General features: G+C 38.4%; 1 non-coding gene across 1 annotated transcript; it reads left to right on the top strand.

The window, feature by feature from the left end:
• Window positions 1-14391: 14391 nt before the first annotated feature.
• On the top strand, window positions 14392-14463 carry TRNAC-GCA (transfer RNA cysteine (anticodon GCA)). Its single transcript has one exon. It is a non-coding gene; the product is annotated as a tRNA-Cys (tRNA).
• The last annotated feature ends 3837 nt before the right edge of the window (window positions 14464-18300 follow it).

Genomic DNA, 18300 nt, shown 5'->3' with positions numbered 1-18300 from the left:
GCAGTCCAAGGGACTCTCAAGAGTCTTCTCCAACACCACAGTTCAAAAGCATCTATTCTTCGGCACTCAGCTTTCTTTACAGTCTAACTGTCACATTCATACATGACTACTGGAAAAACCACAGCCTTGATGAGATGCATCTTTGTTGGCAAAGTAATGTCTCTGCTTATTAATATGCTGTCTAGGTTGGTCATAACTTTCCTTCCAAGGAGTAAGTGTCTTTTTACTTTAGTACACTATTTTATTCCTGAGGACCCATTGTTCAGTTGGCAACATCCACAATTCCTGTAATTCAAAGCATGATGCTGATGACTTAATGGATAGTGTACCAAACTGATATATTTATGAAAGAGAGGCTTTGATTCTGAGCCAATTGTTTCATTATGTCCATAACTGTTAGTTGCTCAGTCATGTCTGACTCTTTGCGACCCCATGGACTGTAGCCCGCCAGGCTCCTCTGTCCATGGAATTCTACAGGCAAGAATACTGGAGTAGGTTGCCATTTCCTTCTCCAGAGGATCTTCCCAACCCAGGGATCAAACCCAGGTCTCCTGCATTGCAGGCAGATTCTTAACTGTCTGAGCCACCAGTGATTCTGTATGTCCATAAAAATAGCACTAAATATGCTTCTACAGAAAACATACATTCCTTCACAATGTTAACAAAGCAAAGAAAGTTCACACACTCTCCATTTGTTCTTTTACAGAGGTATCAGTTTAGCACTTAAATTCATCAAAATGCTCTAGGATTTAAATTTGAAATAAACATTGAGATTAAAACATACACTGTCTTTTAAAAAGACCCCCAGATATATTAAGGTTCTCCATAGTGTGATTATATTATTAAATTGGTGTTGATTATTATGGAATATGCTAAGTTTTTCAAGTTGATATTGTTTTAATTTTTAAAACTTATGAATTATTAATTTTACAACATAAAAGTTAAATATTATGTAAAAACTATTTCATGGATTTATGAGGGCTAATTTAAACTTATAAATCAAAATTTAAATAAAGTATTATAAATAAGAAATATATTTCTTAAAATGAACAGGATGAATATATATTAATTGGTGATAAACTGCTGAGACATGATATTTGCTTTTACAGGATAATCCTATGTAAATACATTTGAAATTTATAAAGAGCTTTTTAATATCTAGAGTAGTAAGCATTTTCAGAATTTTTCAGAAGAAACTGCATTTTATCATATTTTTATGATGCTGTTAAGAAACTAGTAATTCTATAGAAAGTTTTATGTAAATATTCACTGTCAGGACAGGGAATTTTTGTAATTCTCTTTGTGTTTCAAGGTGATGTAAGTTCAGAATGAACTGCTAAATAAACTTAAAAAGAAACCTTAAAAATCTACTAGGAAAGATTGTCTTCCTGTACCTATCTTCAAGATAAACCTTCAAACACTGAAAAGGCATAGCACCCTAGGGGCTATTTGACAGATAAAGTAGAACAGCTGCCAAGTGGGGGGATTATCACTTCAAAATAAGGTCTTGGAAAAACAAAGCTTTCAAATGCACAAGTCTATTATTCTTAGAAGACCCCAATCATGAAAGGTTCACAGAATAAAAAATAAAGATAAAACTGAAGGTTACAAATACAAATCTAGTGAAATTCATTTTGGTAAATAAGTGGAATGAAGCACATTAGCTCTCTAAATTTCATTTGCTGTTCTGCAATCATTCCTGTATCAGATGGCACTAAACCTAGGTAACCTAATGTTTCCAAAAAGCTAGCTACTCATTACAGGCAGCACTCCAAAACACAAAACCCATAATAGCCTAAAGCTCAAAATTAAAAGTTGGCTTTCCAATTACCTCCATTTCCTCCAACACTTAAATCAATTTTTGAAGACAATTAGAATGTCTGTAACTAGCATATATATATGATTTTTTTTTCTTGTTTCTAGTGGTTTATATAATCACTTGTTTCTTTCTACTGTTGCTACAATTTGGATAGCAGTATTGATCTGGTTTTCATTCGGTTTATAGAAGATTCATGAAACTCTGTTGGAGATTCTAATTTTACTGTCTGCACCATTTCTTCTGTTATAACATTTCCCGTTGTTATAATAAACATTTAGGAACTAACCCATTCTATCTTTATTCTTCTACTGAAGGCCTTAAAAAATGCTCACATTACCATACTAGTGAATTGAATAAGGGAGCATATGGGCTATTTGGGTTCTTATCTGGATTTTCTTATCTCCAGTTGGGAATTCTGGAGTTGAAGCTATTGATGCCTGGCATCTGCCTGTAGCCACATTTATAGGTATGGAGAAGGTTACTCCCCGAGATAGGCCGACAGACAGCAGTAAGCATTCAGACGAACAAAGAAACTCCATTATGGTGTTTGAATCCATGATTCCAGTCATCCCTCAGGCCCAAGAAAACATCTTTCTGAGGTTTTACCTGTGGTAGCTTGAGTTTTATTTTACCTCCCACCAAAATGACACCCAGAAAAATACAACAGTTGTTTTTATTTTGTATTAGATTCCTATTTCTGCCATTACAAAGCAACACAAAAGACGCGGCTTAACACAAATCAATTCTCTTACACTTCTAAGTCAAAAGTTAGCAGTTTGGTCTTAAGGAGCTAAAAAAAAAAGTATTGGCAACCCTGCATTCCTTTTTGAAGGCTTTAGGGGAGATTTGTTTTCTTGATTTTCCAATCTCTAGAGGCTGCTCACATTCCTCTATCAGATGGTGCCTTATTTCATCCTCAAAGCACTGTTGGTTGGTTGAGTCTCACACTGCATCACTCTCTTGCCTTCCTTTTCATACCTAAGGACCCTTGTGACTATGCGGTGTGGCCCAGATAACGCAGGATAATCTCTTCATCTCGGGCTTACCACTTCATCTGCTGCTTTAATTGCCCTTTGCATGTACTACAGGTTCCAAAGATTAGGACACTAAACTCTTTTGCAAATCATTATCCTGCTTACCACAAGCAGGTAACCTCAAAACAATAGTGAGAAAGTAATATTTAAAAAGTGATAAGCTTAGTTTTCCTTACTATGAATACTCTATGAAACTCATAAAATTATAATTCTTATAATTATGTAAATTAACATTAACTACTAATTTTATAAAATTAAAAGCTTAGGTACTTTTTTACCCCCTGTATCCCTATACATTTTTACAAGTGATATTTTCTTTTCTTATATAATATTGAAAGTAGCATAAACTGTTGATTTAAAATGTCAGGCATGGAAAAAATGCTAGAGATTTTCTTGTCATTCATGCAATGCTTGATTCCCTTCTAAGACATCCCTTCATACTATTATATGTATAGGAATACTTCCAGGGACAGAGAATTCAGTGAGTTTAGTGGATAGCCAAACCTGCAGGCATCTAAGAATGCCCTCATGGCTCAGCTTCTGTGGCTTTTCATGGTTTGCAATCTTGGCTGATAAAGGGAGAAAGGAACTTCTGCACCTTCTATTGTTGCATTCAATTTCCCTCAGATCCATGGAGCCAGTGAAAAACATGGGCTCTCTAAGAGGCTGTGGGATCACCAGCTCTAGTCCTGTAAATCTTTGCTGTAGTTCCAGAAGAGACTGCAGAGCAGTTCAGGGGTGGGCGTCCCCTTCCTGGAATACAAGCAGCTTGAATTATTAACACTATATCTCACAGTGAAGTGTAGTCTCTCTCTTACCCTATTGTACTATGTGAAACATACTTTACAAATGTGAATTTAAAGAAAAAAAGAAAAAGGTCAAGTTTGTATTTCTTCTAGTGATTAATTTTGCTTGAGTTAGAAGTTACAGTTAATAAAGAAAATACCTGCTTTCCTTCAGAGTGATAATTGTAGTCAACATGTAAGATCTAAAGAGTTATCACAGAATCTTTCATTATATTATTTCATTACGTAATCTTTCATGATATTATTTCCTGGTGGTTCAGCTGGTAAAGAATATGCCTGCAATGCAGATTTCTGGTTCAATCCGTGGTTTGGAAAGATCCCAAGGAGAAGAGAATGGCAACCCACTCCAGTATTCTTGCCTTGAGAATTCCAGGGACAGAGGAGCCTGGTGGGCTACAGTCCATTGGGGTTACAGAGCCAAACACGACTGAAAACTTACAGTGGCTAGATTCTTGAATATTCATTACTGTATTTCTATCTCATCAGGAATCCTGAAGTCTATAAAAACATATGCAATGAAATAGGAACAACTGCTTTTAATATGCTACAATATAAAAAATATCATCACCACCACTTTAGACAATATTTTTATTGGGGCTTTACCATAGCCTTCCTCAGCGATCAATGCAAAGAAATAGAGGAAAACAACAAAATGGGAAAGACTAGAGATCTCTTCAAGAAAATTAGAGATACCAAGGGAACATTTCATGAAAAGATGGGCTCGATAAAGGACAGAAATGGTATGGACCTAACAGAAGCAGAAGATATTAAGAAGAGGTAGCAAGAATACACAGAAGAACTGTATGAAAAAGAGCTTCACAACCTAGATAATCACGATGGTATGATCACTCACCTAGAGCCAGACATCCTGGAATGTGAAGTCAAGTGGGCCTTAAAAGCATCACTACGAACAAAGCTAGTGGAGGTGATGGAATCCCAGTTGACCTATTTCAAATCCTGGAAGATGATTCGGTGAAAGTGCTGCACTCAATATGCCAGCAAATTTGGAAAACTCAGCAGAGGCCACAGGACTGGAAAAGGTCAGTTTTCATTCCAAGCCCAAAAAAAGGCAATGCCAAAGAATGCTCAAACTACTGCACATTTGCACTCAGCTCACACGCTAGTAAAGTAATGCTCAAAATTCTTCAAGCCAGGCTTCAGCAATACGTGAACCGTGAACTTCCAGATGTTCAAGCTGGTTTTAGAAAAGGCAGAGGAACCAGAGATCAAATTGCCAACATCCACTGGGTCATGGCAAAAGGAAGAGAGTTCCAGAAAAACATCTATTTCTGCTAATTGACTATGCCAAAGCATTTGACTATGTGGATCACAATAAACCATGCAAGATTCTTCAAGAGATGGGAATACCAGACCACCTGACTTGCCTCTTGAGAAACCTATATGCAGGTCAGGAAGCAATGGTTAGAACTGGACAGGGAACAAATAGGAAAAGGAGTACATCAAGGCTGTATATTGTGACCCTGCTTATTTAACTTCTATGCAGAGTACATCATGAGAAATGCTGGGCTGGAAGAAGCACGAGCTAGAAACAAGATTGCCAGGAGAAATATCAATAACCTCAGATATGCAGATGATGACACCACCCTTATGGCAGAAAGTGAAGAGGAACTAAAGAGCCTCTTGATGAAAGTAAAAGTGGAGACTGGAAAAGTTGGCTTAAAGCTCAACATTCAAAAAACGAAGATCATGGCATCTGGTCCCATCACGTCATGGGAAATAGATGGGGAAATGGTGGAAACAGTGTCAGACTTTATTTTTTGGGCTCCAAAATCACTGTAGATGGTGACTGCAGCCAGGAAATTAAAAGATGCTTACTCCTTGGAAGGAAAGTTATGACCAACTTAGATAGCATATTAAAGAGCAGAGACATTACTTTGCCAACAAAGGTCCATCTAGTTTAAGCTATGGTTTTTCCAGTGGTCATGTATGGATGTGAGACTTGGACCATAAAGAAGGCTAAGTGCTGAGAAATTGATGCTTTTGAACTGTGGTGTTGGAGAAGACTCTTGAGAGTCCCTTGGACTGCAAGGGGATCCAACCAGTCCATTCTAAAGGAGATCAGTCCTGGGTGTTCTTTGGAAGGAATGATGCTAAAGCTGAAACTCCAATACTTTGGCCACCTCATGAGAAGAGTTGACTCATTGGAAAAGACTCTGATGCTGGGAGGGATTGGGGGCAGGAGCAGAAGGGGACGACAGAGGATGAGATGGCTGGATGGCATCACCAACTTGATGGACTTGAGTTTGAGTGAACTCTGGGATTTGGTGATGGACAGGAAGCCTGGCATGCTGCAATTCATGGGGTCGAAAAGAGTCGGACACAATTAAGCGACTGAACTGAACTGAAATTCCAGGGGATCTTCCTGACCCAGGGATCAAACCTACGTTTTACTGCATTGGCAGAAGCATTCTTTACCACTGAGCCACCTGCTGCTGCTGCTGCTGCTAAGTCGCTTCAGCCGTGTCCGATTCTGTGCGACCCCATAGACGGCAGCCCACCAGGCCCCGCTGTCCCTGGGATTCTCCAGGCAACACTGGAGTGGGTTGCCATTGTCTTCTCTGACTGAGCCACCTAGGAAGCCCCGGTCTATAAAAATATTGAATCATCATATTGTGCACCTGAAACTAATACTGTAAATCAACAATACTTCAATATTTGAAAAACTAAATAGAAACAAACAACCACTTTAAGATGAGAGTCTCAAATTTGGCACTATTGATATTTGAAGCCAGATAATTCTCTGCTGAAGAAGGCAAAGAAGAGGGCAGCAGAGGAGATGGCATCACTGACTCAATCGACATGAGTTTGAGCATCCTCTGAGAGGTGGTGAAGGAGAGAAAAGCCTGGCGTGCTGCAGTCCATGGAGTTACAGAGTCAGACAGGACTTAGCAACTGAACAACAAACTCTCTGCCAGGGCCATAGGGAGGCTGTCTCTAGGTATTGCAAAAAGTCACCTGGGGAGCAAGATCCATGCCTGATTTAAGACTAGTGTCTGTAAAATAGTTTGCTCTAAAAGAAAAATTAGTCATATTCTGATGCAGGTAAAAATATTTTATAAGCATTATAATTCCCTGTATTGTAAGTACACAAAAGTTTACAAGTATTTTCTGAACAACCTTATTGTTCGTTTTATTTCTGGTTAAGTATTTTTTCTTTTACTGAACTAAGCAATATTGCCAAATCATAGCTTGTTTCATCAATTTTAAAAATACCAAAGTATTAATTATTTGTCACTTCTGATACCCAAATAGCTATCCTTCTTCATACATATGTGTGCGGACTCAGTCACTCAGTTGTGTCCGACTCTTTGCAACCCCATGGACTGTAGCCTGCTAAGCTACAGGATTAGCTGGGCTAATCCCTGTCCCTGGGATTCTCCAGGCAAGAGTACTGTAGTGGGTTGCCATTTCCTCCTCCAGGGGATCTTCATGACCTAGGAATCAAACCTTCGTCTCTTACCTCTCCTGCCTTAGCACGTGAATTCTTTACCACTGAGCCACCTGGGAAGCCCCCTTCTTAATATATAACTCTAGAGAAATATGCATATTTTTAATGATTTTTTTTCACTTAAAATACGTAACATTTACTGCATATTTATTATGGGTTAGGAAGTATGCTAAGCATTTTACATATTGTTACATTTAAGCTTCTCCATATTCCTGTTTGTTCGCTCATATTTTCTCTAGTAGGGAATGCAGCTAAACCCTTGAAATGAATTATCTCTGAGATGGTCTCCAGCTTCTCGATGCCAGAACCACTTAAGAGTTGGCTACACTTCTGCTTTGGGTTTTAGTGATTGTATGCATGTGTTCCTCCCCAAGTCCGAGCTCTGAGAGCACGGTATGATGGATCTTCTTAATCAGCTCTCTCTTCTCTTGCCACCTCCAGAGTCTTGCATACAGGCCCCACTGAACTCAGCTAATTTCCTCTAGCTAGGAACTGCTTTGCCTTTTGGTCTCCAGACCCTGAAATAATATTTTTCACCTCAGCCTCCTCACGTTTCCACAGCGGAGTTAAGAGGCAGAGCTCACTGGATTTTGACAGCACAGCTTGGTTAAGCTGTAATTTTAATTTTGCGGTGCTCCCTACTGGTGGCCTTTCGAATCTTCCTTGTTCCAATGCTAGCTGTTTTTAATAAACTCACCTTGGTCTGCTGCTCATTTTAATCAGCACATATGGAAAACTCCAGGATTCTTATTTTTTTTTTTTTAATCTAGTCATGTTGAAGGTAATACAAGTAACTTGTGCTAAAACCATCACTTGGAGGTGTTGGAAACCCTTGGGGGAAATGTCTGTGAGGTGATGCTGCAGCTGAAATAAAAATAAATAGGAGCAGTATCCTGTAGCTTCAAACTTCTGAACAAGATTAAGTAAAAATTATTTTGCTAGAAGGGAAAATGTAAATCAATGTATCAGAGACAATAAAACTGCCTGGGCAAAAGTGACTTGAACAGTGAAAATACTAGTGACCCCTCAAGATACCTTCAGAGACGGGCAGAAGCAGGACGGATTCTCAGCCTGGCAACACCCTCAAGGACCATGGCTCTCTGCATATTTCTTCTTTGTGCCTTCACTGTCTTGGCCACATCCTCTTCTAAAATTTTAAGATGGTGACAGCACTTTCAAATATCACCAGCTCCAAGCATCAGAAAACTCCTAAGACAGCAACCAAGAGAGGGGAAAAAGAAACCCTACAGATCCCAGCTTTCCATCCTGGACAAAAACTTCAGAAACCTAGATTATGCCCCGCCCTCCCTTATATCCTACTGATCAGAAATTAGTAAAGCGCACATGGTAAACCAATCACTTGTAAAAGGGAATGGGATTACCATAATTGATTACATAATTGTAATCAGGAGTCACTGACTGATCCTAATTTCTCACGGAACATGATCCCCACAAAACAAATCAGAGTTCCTGTTGGCAAAGCAGAGAAAGGGGAAAAGGCTGTTGTTAACACTGTTTGCCAGACTTAGCAAATGTAATTAATTTAAACCTAACGTGTTTAGATATTAAATAGGCAAGTACTCTGTGGAACTGGCTACTAATTCCAGTCAGGAAGGGGATCCTCTCCCTGTCCCAAATTGGACTGAATCATAACATAGAGGAATGGAACGTAGGCATTAGCATTTTTATTAATCATATTTATTTTTAAATTGGTGGAAAGTTGCTTTTACAATGGTGTGTTTACTTCTGCCATACAACAACATGAATCAGTCATAATTTATATTTTTATATGTATCCCTTCCCTCCATCTTCCCTCCCCTCCCTCATCCTACCTGCCAGATCCTGACAGAATGCCAGGCTGGGCTCCCTGTGTTATTTTTTTTAGCATTTACTTCCCAGATAACACTGTGGGGCATCCAGGTCTAGAACTCTGCTCCACAGTAAAGGTGCTTTGAGTTATTTTGGGTTTGAAAATCCCAGTAAATGTGATAAGAACAGGCATTTTTATGTGGCCTTCAGATATAACTGCTTCTAGCCTTAAGATACCAGAGACTTAAAAGTTTCTCCTCCTTCATTCTTTCCCCTTTTCTTCATGTCCCGTGAGCATCCCAGTGCACCACTAACCTCCACGATAATTCCCTCTGCTCCCCTGATCCTTCCACTCTTCTCACTATCTGACCGTCACTTTGAACTCCAAGGACTAGTTTCCTGACAATTTCCTTTACATCTTGATAGGAAGCAAAGTCATTATCCAAACCAGTACCCTTACTGCCCTATGCACAGTGTTAAAAAAATCCATCACAAATTGCCGATAGGAATGGATTGGCTTCTCCTTTGAGCTATTTCCATAATAATTAATATTGGGACAACAAATAGAATGGATTTGAAATGATCTTTTTATGAGGTTTTTTAATGACCTTTTTATGAGAATTTTTGAAATGTCTACATTGTTTATATAAGCATTTTATTTAAAGTAAGGCTTCAAATATATTATTTATTTGATTCCAAAATGTGCATGTCCTACGGTTTTAAAAAATACTCTGAAGACATTAAAAACAAATATTTCTCATCCTTTGAATAATAACTATCTAAGCCAGGGAGACAGCCTCCCATCCTTACCATGATGAGGTCTATTGGGAGCTGGGTTTAAATCTCAGCTGTTTACCATCTGCTTCACCAAGGGCAAGTTAATTAACCTCTCAAACAATTTTTTTGAAAGGTGTGAAATGGGTACATCACCTCTTTCTCAACATTGTTATGAATATTAAATAAGAATTTATATAGGATCACTATAAATATTATTAATTATTTTCATATTTAGAGACAAAGAGGTGGTAGTTTATATAAAACTATAAATATGCTATTCTTTGATACAGAGACATCTGTTTCAAGAAAAATAATAATACAAGTATGTCTCTTCAAATATGTTAAGTATAAGATCATTAATTTTAATTTAGCAAACAATAAAATGACTTTAAAGTTTTATATCATCTTGTGTGATATTTGCTGTCAAAAACTTGAATTTATAAAGAGACAATTATCAAGATTATTTCCTTCCAGGAATCAAGTTCTTGAGGTATTTGAATCATGTGTACATTGGTGTCTAGTTTTCATTTATTAATCTAAATAATGAAATCAACACAGGAAATAACTCAAGTATGGATAATCAATATAATCCCATGTAATTATATTTACTAAACAAAAACATGGTTTACAATTTAATCCCACTCCCATCTTTATTAAAGTAAGAGTATATCCATATTTATGACAATTAATTTGAACTTACGCAAGTTACTAATTAATTGTGGTTAGTTAATATGAGATAACAGTTCTTTAATAAATAAATTCAAGATAAAATGTAGAATAAAGAAACACAGAGTTAGAAAGTGTGATAAATTTTGGAATAGATTCCGTCACCACTCACTAGTTATCCTAATTTCAGTTTATCCAATTTTGTCCTAAGAATAATTTTTTTCTCTTCTCTTCAGTAAAACTGGACAATGCAGTTTTCTGTGTCCAACTCTTTGTGACCCTGTGGACTATAGCCTACCAGGCTCCTCTCTCCATTGGATTCTCCAGGCAAGAATACTGGAGTGGGTTGCCATTTCCTTCTCCAGGGGATCTTCCCAACCCAGGGATCGAACCTGAGTCTCCCGTATTGCAGGCAGACGCTTTAACCTCTGAGCCACCAGGGAAGGCCTATATTTTTTAACATACACATTCTTAAATATTACTATTGTAATAAATTTTCTCCTTCCTTTAGACAAAAGTATAATTTTTATGGTTTTATTTCTGTAACCTTTTGCAACCTCATACACTTTTATTACAATATAAGCATATATAGAAGCTGTAATTTGGAATTGAAGAGAGTGCCAGTCTAGCTCTGTGTAAAGGAGGGAGGCAGATGAGGCTTGGATTAAAAGGACTGATGGATGTGATTCTAGGGAGATGGGATTTTCAGCCCCACTCTGCCCTCTGTTTCCTCACAGCAACAGCAGCATAGGAATCTCTCAGCTTTGGGCTCACAGCAAGTGCTTGATATATTTTCCATTTTTGCTTTGAAAAGAGGAGGAGAAGGTGCAAGTTGTCCTCCTCCGACTCTAAGAAAATCTATTCTTAAGAGTCTCCCAGTGGCAGGAGCACTTGGGCATCCTCTCTGTCTGTGATGATTAAAACCACTCTTCTTAGTTTCTCTGACTTGGGGATAGAGTAAAGTGCCCTAGTCTTCTGGTTATGGTTCTGGGAAGACCTCAGAATCCTCTGACTGACAAACTCGTCAAGTATCTACATGCTCAGCCTTTCCAAATTGATGGAGAGAAATCTTTCCAAACTTTGAGACAGAAGCCATGGCTTCAGTTCAGTTCAGTTCAGTCCCTCAGTCATGTTCGACTCTTTGCAACCCCATGAATCGCAGCACGCCAGGCCTCCCTGTCCATCACCAACTCCCGGAGTTCACTCAGACTCACGCCCATCGAGTCAGTGACACCATCCAACCACCTCATCCTCTGTCGTCCCCTTCTCCTCCTGCCCCCAATCCCTCCCAGCATCAGAGTCTTTTCCAATGAGTCAACTCTTCGCATGAGGTAGCCAAAGTACTGGAGTTTCAGCTTTAGCATCATTCCTTCCAAAGAAATCCCAGGGCTGATCTCCTTCAGAATGGACTGGTTGGATCTCCTTGCAGTCCAAGGGACTCCCAAGAGTCTTCTCCAACACCACAGTTCAAACGCATCAATTCTTCAGCGCTCAGCTTTCTTCACAGTCCAACTTTCACATCCATACATGACCACTGGAAAAACCATAGCCTTGACTAGACGGAACTTTGTTGGCAAAGTAATGTCTCTGCTTTTCAATATGCTATCTAGGTTGGTGATAACTTTTCTTCCAAGGAGTAAGCATCTTTTAATTTCATGGCTGCAGCCATGGCTTATCATCTTCCAATATTTTCTATCAGAGCTAATCCTTCCATCTTAAGTGCTATAACACAGAAGTTTGAAAACACCATATATTGCCATGTCTAAAACTCATTGACACACATTGCCATTTATTTATCCCCAATTTCTGGGTTACTACAGGTCATTATAACTATATCCCTTGAATTAGGAGTTGATAAATGGAATCTGGCTTCCAAAAAGTACCATGGTTGCTTATAACATGATACATTGCAGCTTATTTTCTGAAAAGCCCTGGCTATACTTCAAAGTTAAGTCAATGGTGTCTCATAACAAGTTTTGGGCAAAGAGGTTATATTCTACCTAGGATTTAATCTAATGTAAGTGGTTTTCAGTAAAATAGTATAAACTTGACTCGCCATCATGGCCCATATAAACCATTAAATCCACAGAGAATTTTGGTTCCTTAGCAGATGTGAAAATCTCTAATAAGCCACTTCCTATGAAACTGCTGTCCAACCAAAGAGCAGCCTTGAAGAACTAAGAGACTCTTTCTACTGACTCTCCTAACAATGGCATATTTCAACCCTTCATAGGTCCCCTCTGTCTACCTACTACCCCTGTTCTGTTTGTTCTGGATATTGTCCACCCCATGAATTTCAATGGATACCTAATACCAAGTATATAATTTACAATAAGTCTTAGAAGAGGGGTTTTGGTAGAGGGAGTACAGATCAAAATTACTAAAGCAAGATATTAGTGTTACTTCGAAATCATGGAAATCACTATTGTTGCAGCCTCCCACTTGATTTTTCCCCTAAACTTTTAAACCAAATCTTCTATTTTATGCCCAGTTCTATGACACTATTTGAAAGAAAGTGTTAGTCGCTCAATTTGTCAGACTTTGTGACCCCATTGATTGTAGCCTGCCAGGCTCCTCTGTCCATGGAATTCTGCAGGCAAGAATACTGGACTGGATTGCCATGCCCTCCTCCAGGGGATCTTCCCAACCGAGGAATTGAATCCAGGTCTCCATCATTGCAGGTGAATTCTTTACCATCTGAGCCACCAGGGAAGCCCTAGTGTCACTATAGATTGTTGTATTTACTGCAGTGTATTTATGCAAGGTTTTCACTTGAGAGCCTGGCAAGTCTTTCTTCTTAGACCTAAATGACTGGAGGAGACTCATTTCTGCTTTTCAGAGATATTAGAATTAATCATCTAGCATTTTGTCTCATTTACATTCAAAACTTACACATGCTGTGAGGGAGAAGCTGGCCCCACAGGTCAAGGCTCCTCATTCCAGTCCTGTGCAAGTGCTAAAATCTCTGGTGGATTCTTGTGTCCTGGAGCAAGTTAAAGTCCAAGGTCTAAGCCTCTAGCTGTAAGGGATCTTGGGTGGACAAGTAGTGAGTGGCTATGTGAGAGTTGGACTGTAAGAAAGCTGAGCACCGAAGAATTGATGTTTTTGAACTGTGGTGTTGGAGAAGACTCTTGAGAGTCCCTTGGACTGCAAGGAGATCCAACCAGTCCATTCTGAAGGAGATCAGCCCTGGGATTTCTTTGGAAGGAATGATGCTAAGGCTGAAACTCCAGTACTTTGGCCAACTCATGTGAAGAGTTGACTCATTGGAAAAGACTCTGATGCTGGGAGGGATTGGGGGCAGGAGGAGAAGGGGACGACAGAGGATGAGATGGCTGGATAGCATCACTGACTCTATGGACGTGAGTCTGAGTGAACTCCGGGAGTTGGTGATGGACAGGGAGTCCTGGCGTGCTGCGATTCATGGGGTCGCAAAAGTCGGACACGACTGAGCGACTGATCTGATCTGATAGATCCTCACTAGCAGTTTGACCTTCCCTCTCTGATTTTCAATTCATGCCTTTTATTTTCAGATCCTTGTCTTTGGCAATTTTTGTCCTCATGCTTGGTCGATGGTTTCTTAAATCCCTTGAGATGTGGAATATTACACGATATTTCAGAGAAGCTTTTCAACTCAGCTTCTAACCTCCTCTGCAGCCACTTAAGAAAATAGCTTGTAGGGGAAACCACCATGTGTTTGAAGACTGGCAAATCTTAACTCCTGTCCTGAACAACCAATGCACGATTTTCTGGGAACTCTTTCTGCCAGGAGGGAGTTCTGCCTCTGCCAAACTTCAGTTCCAGCCTACAAACAAAATCAGAAATCTGGGGAAAAGTGTCTGCAATCCTCAGCCCACTTGTGAGAAGCATTCTTTCCCTGGAATTTTAGTCAAGCTAATCCTCTGCATGCACAGTTACCTGATGACTTTCATTAAGTTATTTAGTGTTTTATCTAGCTTTTTCACCTGTCTTTAGCAGAAATGTCATAACCTACTACTTCTACTAAGGGCTTCCCTGGTGGCTCAGAGGTTAAAGCATCTGCCTGCAAAGCAGGAGACCCAGGTTCGATTCCTGGGTTGGGAAGATCCCCTGGAGAAGGAAATGGCAACCCACTCCAGTATTCTTGCCTGGAGAATCCCATGGAAAGAGGAGCCTGGTAGGCTACAGTCCACGGGGTTGCAAAGAGTTGGACATGACTGAGGGACTTCACTTTCACTCAGGAGCAAAAATCTTACCAATGAGTTAAACACAACAACGCAGGGGAATTTCATGGTCTATACAGTATTTGACATCACCTAGGAATCTGCTTTATTCCAATGATGCCTCTATTTCTTCAAATTCCCTCCCTCCCTTTTTTTTTCATCCTTATGACTAATTGTCTACTTCTACTTATTGAAGTCTAGCAGTCTGTGTCACTCCAGAATATGGCTGCAGGAGTTCAGAACATGCTTCCCCAAAATGTGTCACTTTGGTATATTGATTATTTTGAGCTGTAGAGACATAGGGATGGGGCTTCTCAGATGGCACTAGTGGTAAAGAACTCAACTGCCAATGCAAGAGATACAAGAGACACAGGTTTGATCCCTAGGTTGGGAATATCCCCTGGAGGAGGGCAAGGCAACACACTCCAATATTCGTGCCTGAAAAATCCCATGAACAGAGGAACCTGGCGGGCTACACAGAGTCAGATACAACTGAAGCGATTTACCACACTTGCAGACACGTGGACACCTGGATACAGCATATGCAGGGAGAGGCTTTCTCTGAACTGCCCTTATCTGTCTGCCTAGAGACAGATCTTCCAAAAAGAACTCAACTGCCATAAATCCTCTTCTGGGGAATTTCATCAACCAGGGAAGACTGACTCATCTCATGAGAAAGGAGACCAAAAGTGGACATCACACCCAGTTAGATTTTGTCATAAATTATACTAACTCCCATCTATTCTTCCAAGGGCCTATTTATCTTTCTTAAGAAAAAAATATTCTCCTCTAAGAGGCCTACATCCTTCCTTCTCTGCCCTCTTAAGATGGTATTTAAATCTAAATTCTAAGTCACCTTATTTTCCCATTTGTAACTCCCATGTACACACGATGAATACATGCTAATAAACCTCTCTTGGATTTTCCCTTATTAATCTGTCTTTTATTACAGGGTCTTAGCTAAGAATTCAGAAGGGTAGAAGGGAACTTATTTTTCCTCATCTACAGTATTCAGTAGAAGTATCTATTCCTCACCCCCCTCTATTTCTTTCTTTACATTCTTTATCATTAGAGATCTAGTTTCTTGCCATGACTTCAATGTCCTTTTTGATGTTTATGACACTAAATCTACATTTTCTTGAATAACTCAATTCTAAACTCAACCCGTCTTTCATCTTAAATTTAATCCATTCCCTGAATCCTCTACTTCAGTGAAAACAATCCCCAGAATAGTTCCTTGTCATACCCCTACTTATTTCTAGCTTTCAGTTTTTCAAGGTCCCACTCAAAGCTATTAACTTTTTGATTCACTTTATGAATAGTTATTAATGAAAAATCTAAATGTGTTAAATAGTACCTTTTCCCCAAATTATCAAAAATAGAACTGGAAAGGAGTATATTCCCTTTATAACAGGTATAGATTATAGCAGCTATTTCTTTTTCATTTTTGAGTCTATATCTCTATATGACCCAGACCACAGGATCCCTAGGAAATTTCTTCTTTTTCAAATGGTATATAATGCTTGCTCCTCTCACACATGATTTATCAAGAAATTCAAACCACCTACACTTTTCTAAATATATATTACTGTATACATGCTGGAGAACATAAATGTTCAGCAGAAAGGGGAAGGTGTTAATAATTTTGCAACAAATCTAGTGAATTACAGAGTAGGGAAGATTACATAATAATAAAACACTGTGAAACTGTAGTGATGGTCTTGTCATGCAAAAACTTCTAGAGGTCTCTATTCTCTAAAAGTACAGGCATTTTTTAACAACACCAAAGACTCAAGCCTAGGGGTAGCTGTTCATTTGATTTGGGGCAGCAAATGACACATAAGTCATTAATACTATACTCATTAACCAACTACATTCTACAAGATGCCTTAGTCTTTTACAATGACAAAACTGAAAAAGTACATGAATATGTGACCAGAATAATCTCATATACATCTTTGAAAGCTTTATAGAAGTACCATTTCTCATAATATCTCCAGGGATGTATCATTTAAATTTGATTTACTATTTGTGTAGGAAGTTGGAGCTCTGGAACTTTCCATTTGAAACATTCAATTAACATAGTCCTTATGCCATAGGGTGGAAGCTCACATGGCATTTGGTCATTTGAAATTCCAAAGGAATACCAAGAGCTGAGAAGTAATCACAGTGTTTTTAAAAATTCTATTGCTCCCAACATGAAGTGAAGTCTGTTAGAATAACTTATTTTCTGGCGCCCATAAACTCTCACTCAAATTGGCAGTTCAAAGTGGCAATTTAGGGTTCATAGGAGCTATTGTTAGCTCAGAGTCATTACTGAATAGTCTTTGAAAACTTTGGTTACTTTTTTTCTCCATTGTTCAGTTATACACTGAAAAATGTACAACTGAAATATTAAATGGCAAATTAAATATTGCCATTATGATTCCTTAGGTAAAAGAAGGTTTAAAATGTGTCATGATAAAAAGTCAGTCACTTGAGTCATTCAGCCCGGATCTGAATTCAAATCAGAATTCATTACTTTTTTGCAATATCATACACCAAATAAAGAACCCTCTTTAAGCTTCAGTTACTTTGTTGATATAATGAATATGTGAATACCACCTGACCAACACAATTTTTTCAATTAATTGGAAGGATCTATTTAAATACTTCACACATGGGACTGAGTAAATAATCCATGTTATCAACAATAATAATAGTCACTAAAAATAATGTAAAAGTGTGATAGTCACACTGAGTATTAGTTAAAAGTCTCCCCTTCTGGATTCTATTAACATTAACCACTTCCATCAAAGGGCTAATCCTTATTATTTGCTAAACTTTTTGTCTTCACATCTTCTGTTATAAATAATCAAACAGTTTAATTTTCTACTTTTGGAAATAGTTTTTATGGAGGAGGACAATTGAGCTGCAATTCTTTTAACCATATGTTTCTCTATTGTGAATGAAAGAATATATTTAGTGTTCAGTTCTGGGTCAAGGATCTAGCTACTTCATTCTCATCTAAATTTAGCTTTTTCAATCCAAGTGTCTCAGACCCCCACATCCAAAGTGTAATTTTGTCTTTCATTATGGGCATTGTTAACAGCCATTGTTAATGATTTCATTTGTTACCAACCAGCACTATATTTATCTTGGGTTTTGCTCTACCTCTAAATTGTAGTGGGCTAATTTTAGGACCGTACTGAAGGGTAGAAATGTGTTATTTCTAAATTTACTCTTCCAGAGAATTTTCATGAATAATAGAACTTAGTAGTCCTTCTCCATTATCTGGTTATAGCCTCTATGACAATTCAGTATTCTTAGGAAAGTCTTTATATTTTAAACTCTGTGACATAAAGTTTTCAAAAAGTGATATAAATACACACCAGTCCAAGTTACTAACTGAAATCTACCTGAAATGACCTGGATAGTCTAAGTATGTCAAATTCTTAGTTTTTTAAAGACAGTATTATCTATACAATTTTATCTTTTCTGGAGACTACTCTTATATTTAATTCATACAGAGACATTTCTACTCTAAATATACTTTCAAATGATCTTATGAATGCCACAGAGATACAGGGACAGTCAAAGTCATGTATCTTTCTGTCCCAAGGAACAACTCTCCTCATTTCATTTTCTCTTCTCCCATTCCCTTGGTCAAGATCTCATACTTCTGAACCTATGATCACAGAATTTTCAGCTGTTAATATATCTGACAGAAAAGCTGAAA

The sequence above is a fragment of the Bos javanicus genome, chromosome 12 (genome assembly GCF_032452875.1).
Source record: "Bos javanicus breed banteng chromosome 12, ARS-OSU_banteng_1.0, whole genome shotgun sequence".
Classification (NCBI taxonomy): domain Eukaryota; kingdom Metazoa; phylum Chordata; class Mammalia; order Artiodactyla; family Bovidae; genus Bos; species Bos javanicus.
The sequence above is the reverse complement of the archived record's forward strand: the minus strand, read 5'-3'. Positions and strand labels throughout refer to the sequence as shown.